Consider the following 6000-nt stretch of genomic DNA (forward strand, 5'->3'; position numbering starts at 1 on the left):
TAGGCTCTGCTGTGGTCCCCGGGCCTGTTCATCGCACCTGGACCCGTGGTGGCAGGGGAGGAGGCCACAAAGTGCCACCAGCCCTCTCGCTTTCGAGCGGGCCCTGCCTCATAGAAAAGCTTGAAGCTTTTCCCCCTTTGGCCGTAATGTCCAATTAAAAGAGGCTGTCTTCGGAGAAGCCATCCATTTGCTACCGAAATAAAAATGTTTGGAGATCCACAAAAATTATGTATGCTGTTTTGGAAGTCTAATCTGGTTTCCTAAAGAAGTTTATATAAATCTCTAGTTTGTTGTTGTTGTTGTTGTTTAATCCCATGGCATTCACTTCCATAGCATTAGCTATTGAAAGAAATATACAAAGGCAGAGAAACATGAATATATTAGCATAGTTAACAAGTCAATTAGTTGGAAAGCATAAATCCATTTGAAATGTGATTGTACATCCCAGTTCTTGTCTTAGGAAATACTTCGCTTTGAAGTTCACATGAAGGGTTCCCGGGCGTCTCATCCAGGGTGGGCAGAAGTTGGAATTGATAATTTTACACAGAAGTCAGCCACACCACATGGATTACCAGCTCAGGTTAGATTTTACTGCTTTTTGCCTAAATGCCATCGCAAGACATACAGCACAACGAGCAGGTTCTCTGTGATTTTTCTAAGTTACAGAGTTAGAGGTTCATGAGCATGAAAATATTAAAATATTCCTAACAAATTTCACAGAAAGATTCATTGGAGCATTATATCACAAGTGAATTTAATTATGTCTGTAATAATCTTGGCTATGACCTTTTTAAGCAGCTGGTACAGAAGGACGAACTCGTTTATATACATGTCTGTATGTTAGGGTAACAAACTTTTCTGGAAATTAAATGTGTAGTCGTTAAAATTATTAAAAGAAATAACTGCTGGGGATTTAGCAAAAAAATACTGTTAATAAAAGTTACTTTTTTATGAGGGCTATGTAGTAGGTACTCCACTAAGCACCTTACTTAAATGTTATTCACCCGATTCTCACAACAGCCTGGCGAGGAGGTATTATTATAATTACCCTCATTGTAGAGATGAGGAGGCTGAGGCTCAGGGAAGCTCTGAGGTTTGCGCAAGGAGTCGTAGCTCCAAAGTGACGAAGTTGTGCTAGTTCCTATTTTCAAGTGTATGGTGTTAAACTCTGTCCTGTGTTGACTTCAGGGTCAGGGCCTCCATCGATGCACACGTTTCTGAGATAGAGGTCTGGATGTCTTTAAAAATGGAGTGGTCAATAGGTTTGTCAGTGTTTGGGTGAGACCAGTAGCTGGGGATGGATTCTGATCACTTATTCGGGTCCATTGAGAAAAAGCACACATGGAGCAGACTCATCAGACAGGGCTGGTGGATCAAAGGCTCTAGTTGCAGAGATGGATTCATTTGCTTATGTGTGTAAGTCCTCAGCTGTGAAATGGCAGCTGTTATCTTTATAAACCCAAGCCTTGCATTCTCTCGTGGAGTTGTACGTAGGTTTGAATGATGATTCTCCAGGGATTATTATTTATTATCAAATAAAATAATTGCATAGAGGATTAATTGAAGGGAGTCCAGTGCCCTTTTTGATCAAAGCTATGGGATAGTGGTTGGCAGAAGAAGCTATTAAAAACAACCACTTTGAAGGATTTCCCATTCTGCAGTCTGCTCGTCAGCTCAGCTTCGTACACCTCTGTGCTGAAGAGAATTTGGGCCTTTGCTATGATTTGGAAGAATTTCAATCCATTAGTCACTCTTTGTGTGTTAAAATTTCAATTTGGCGTCTATCATTTTAGTGACTATGGCTTTTGCTCTTGCAATAAGGACTTTCCAAAGGGCCTTCTGTTCAATAAACCCCCAGCCCTTCATATTTTTGTCACTAGTCAATTAAAACAATTATATCCTACCAAAATACGCTGAAATTTTTAATCATTGTTTTTAGATATCTCCCGCTCCCTCTTTTTCCCTATTACAAATATAATAGTTTTTCATTGTGGAAACCATAAACACACTGGTAAGCAAAATGAAAAAGAATCTCTAACGCTACGCAGATATAACTACTTTTACTTTCAGCAAACAACTTTTTCTACTTTTTCTACCAGATTTTATTTATTTATTTGACAGAGACAGAGAGTACAAGCAAGGGGTGCAGCAGGTGTGGGGGAGAGGGAGAAGCAGACTCCCCGCTGAGCAGGGAGCCCAACGACCTGGGGCCCTATCCCAGGACCTCAGCATCATGACCTGAGCAGAAGGCAGATGCTTAATGACTGAGCTACCCAGGCGCCCCTGAAGAAGAGATTTTTAAAAGACTAAGTAAAGGTTAATAAGACAAAAACCCTGAAGATTTTAAAAGGTCCAACTGGCAGAGCAAATAAATCGAGGTTAGATCATATTTTTACTATATCATTAAGGCAATCAGATATATGTATGCACTTCATTATTTATGTATATAGGCCTCATTCTACAAGGGGTTAGAGGGGGTAGATTTTTCTGCCTGTCTTTGATTCTTTCTGGTCTTGGTCTTCCTGAGGCTCTACACCTCTCAGTCTTCCTTCCTGCCTCTGGGTCTGTATATCTCTCCCCGCCAGCACTGTTTGGCTGTTCAGGGTTAGTTGTGTGGCTTTCCTCAAGGCCCTTCATCTCCCTCAACATCAGGCTTTCCTATCCATATAAAGGGGGTTTGAACTAGATTCTGTCTCCGGTTCCTTCCAGCTCTAAATTAGTCTGGTTCAAGATGTACAACCTCTCCCTCTGTGCTTACGTGTCTCCGTCTCTATATTTCAGTAAATTACTCTCAATTTCTCCTAAATCTACTTCTCTGCACTGTTGCCTGACCCTTCCTCCTCCCCTCCTTCTGTTAATTGACCATAAAATATGACTGTGGTCTAATTTTTAGTTGTTGCATTCATTAAATAAAGTTTTGTACTCCCTTTTCTTAATTTATAAAGCAGGTAAATGGCATTTCATTTCTCTCTCTCTATAAAAGAAAACGAAATAAAGTATGCTCTTTTCTTGCTGAGATGGCCTCTGATTTATTAAATGGGTCAGTGAGCTGGAAAGTACTTTTTACTGATTTAGTCGATATGAAGAAAAGTCTTTTGTCCTGAAAATGGTCATTATATGTTATGCAAAAGATGTTAATGCACTAGAACCGGTGATAATTACTTGAGTTCAACTCATGTGCTCTATAGAAATGCTTCTTGGTGACAAATGTCACAAGTTTAAATTGTAGGTCTGCAAGCAAAAATGCTGCTTCACCTTTGCTAATTAAAAAATCAACACATTGTTGGGGTGCCTGAGTGGCTCAGTCGTTAAGCGTCTGCCTTCGTCTCAGGTCATGGTCCCAGGGTCCTGGGATCGAGCCCCGCATCAGGCTCCCTGCTCCTCGGGAAGCCTGCTTCTCCCTCTCCCACTCCCCCTGCTTGTGTTCCCTCTTTCACTGTGTCTCTCTCTGTCAAATAAATAAATAAAATCTTTAAAAAAAAAAAATCAACACATTGTCATTGGAGAGAGTCCCCTGCCATGCAGGGCTCCACACACATTAGTCAGACCCGTGATAATTATCCAAGGTGAGATGTGGGTTTCATTTGTAAATCATTTTTCATGGGAAATGCTCTTCAAGTATTGCAATTTAAGATTAATTATGAGAAGGCTGTATCTACCCATAATGAATAATACAACCACCGAATGCACAGAAGATTGGGGCAAAAGAATCAGGTATTAAATTAAACAAAACAAGTGAAAATAATGATCAAGAGGACTAAAACATACAGTGTCCTCAAACTCAGAGCTTAGTCATTTTCTAAGGAGCTAAGTGGGATTCCAGACCACCTTTGCCCAGAGAGACTGGCCATTCATTCACCACAGAAAGGAATCACACCAAAGCTTACACATGTGAAATCTAATGCATCCTTTCAGTAATTATTTATTTCATGTCTGTTATGAGCCAGACCTTGTCTAGACGTTCAGAAGGTCTTTAGAGAGTCTTTGCCCGTGTACAGCTTATATTCTTGCAGAGGAGAAGGGAGAATTTAATAATAAACTCAATAAGCAGGTGAAGTCCATCCTGTGTTAGAAGGTTATGTGCACTATGAGAAGAAGTCAGGTGGGGTTAAGTGGACTCAGGAATGGGAGCGGTGTGGGGGCGGTCATAGGATAGATCCCACGGAAAGGCTGATGGAAAGAGTATCCGAGAGCATATCCCTGGGAAGAGGGCTTCAGGATAAAGAGGCAAGGGGGAGCTGCCTGCAGGTGGGGGAGGCAGGTGGGAGAGGAAGGAGGAGTAAGATGGGGAGTTGCTGCAGGGTGCTCAGAAACGCAAAGCCACTGACCAGTTCATGTGTGCCAGGTGCTGGGAAAGGCGGAGCTAAAAAGACAGAGGAGACCTACTTCTTGCCTGCAGGTTAATGCAAATGTACTAACAGTACACTATGGTGCTAGGCGCAGCGTGACTCACGAGAGGCAGCAAACAGGGGTGAGGAATGCATGAGCGGTGGTCACAAAGATCTACTTTTGTATATTGGCTTTGCTGCTCACCACCTGAGTGATCATCCCAGCTCCTCTCGGGCCTCAGTCTGTGTGTGAAATTAGCACAAAAATATGCACCTTGCAGGGTCATATTAATAACAGGTGGTAATACATCTCTTCGCGGTAATGCTCAGTTAATGGTAGCTGCCATTATTGCTGTTATTTGTTATCAACAAAATTCTACAGAAGTACAGACTTGGAATAAATTAAGTATGGCTGAGATGAGTGTACTCGTGTCCCCAAGGTATCATGAGTGTTAGGGAATGCACTGTGCTGCCCCCAAATTCCTCTGTTGAAGACTAACCCCCAGTGTGACTGTATATCAAGCCTTTAAAGAGGTAATTGAGGTTAAATGAGGTCTTGAGGGTGGGCTCTAATGTAATAGGACTGGTATTCTTCATAAGAGGAAGAGACACCAGGGATGTGGGCACACAGAAAAATGGCTGTGTGAGGTCACAGCGAGAAGCAGCAGTCTACAAGGCTAGGAGTGTGGCCTCAGGAGAAACCAACCCCGGCATCTTGATCATGGACTTCTGGCTTCCAGAACTGTGAGAAGTCAATTTCTGTTGGTGGTATTTTGCGATGGGAGCCTGAGCAGGCTAATACAAGGAGTGAAGGGTTGACATTGAGTGTGGGCTGGAACAGGCCTGCCTGAGTCAATGCCTTTTTTAACTGCACTCTTTTCCTGGAAGGTATGGGATTAGGATGACTGTTTTCTCTTTCTCGTCTGCTGTATGGGACCGTATCTGGATTTGGGGAGCTACAAGCTGGCTTGAAGGCCCTGAACCTCTGATGGTATAAAAAACTGGTGGGAAAGAGAACCATGACTCATCTGTGTCCAGGTGACCCACGCAGACCACTCCTGGCCTGTGCAGGTGAGCGGGCAAACACAACGATGTGCTTGGGTAGGCTGGGCCTCCCTAGCTGTAGATGCTGCACTTGCTGTATCTCCTGTTCTATATGTTATCATGATCTTTTAGGTCTTGACTGTCAACCTGGACCCATAAAAAAACACTCCTGCAGGACAGGTGTGTAAAATAAAACCCCATTGTCTGGTTAAGATGAGAACCTCAGAATGGCGAAGATTTTCCAGTAGTGGAGGGAGTTAAAGGATGTTGGATCACATTATTCGGTGCAGCTGAATGACTGATAAGTACTGATCAGGAATGCCTATGTCAGCTAGATACTGGAGGGCATATATGAAAAAGTTTTTACATACTCAGAGCACTGGGATCTGGAGAATTGCTTTCTCAGATAATGCTCATGAGTACTCATTCATAACTTCATTCAATAGAACAGACTTTTTCTTAAAGTTCATTATCACTGCATGGATTTTCTTTTTTTTTTTTAATTTTTTTATTCTTATATTATCCCCATACATTGCATCATTAGTTTAGGATGTAGTGTTCCATGATTCATTGTTTGTGCATAACACCCAGTGCTCCATGCAGAATGTGCCCTCCTCAATACCCATCA

The 6000-nt window shown here is 42.2% G+C and overlaps 1 protein-coding gene across 1 annotated transcript in view; it reads right to left on the reverse strand.

The window, feature by feature from the left end:
* Nucleotides 1–6000, reverse strand: part of CNTNAP2 (contactin associated protein 2) — a 1739191-nt gene that overhangs the window by 157017 nt on the left and 1576174 nt on the right. The window lies entirely within an intron of this gene.

This window comes from Leptonychotes weddellii, chromosome 12, assembly GCF_054177405.1.
Source record: "Leptonychotes weddellii isolate Sample4059 chromosome 12, ASM5417740v2, whole genome shotgun sequence".
In the NCBI taxonomy this organism is placed as follows: domain Eukaryota; kingdom Metazoa; phylum Chordata; class Mammalia; order Carnivora; family Phocidae; genus Leptonychotes; species Leptonychotes weddellii.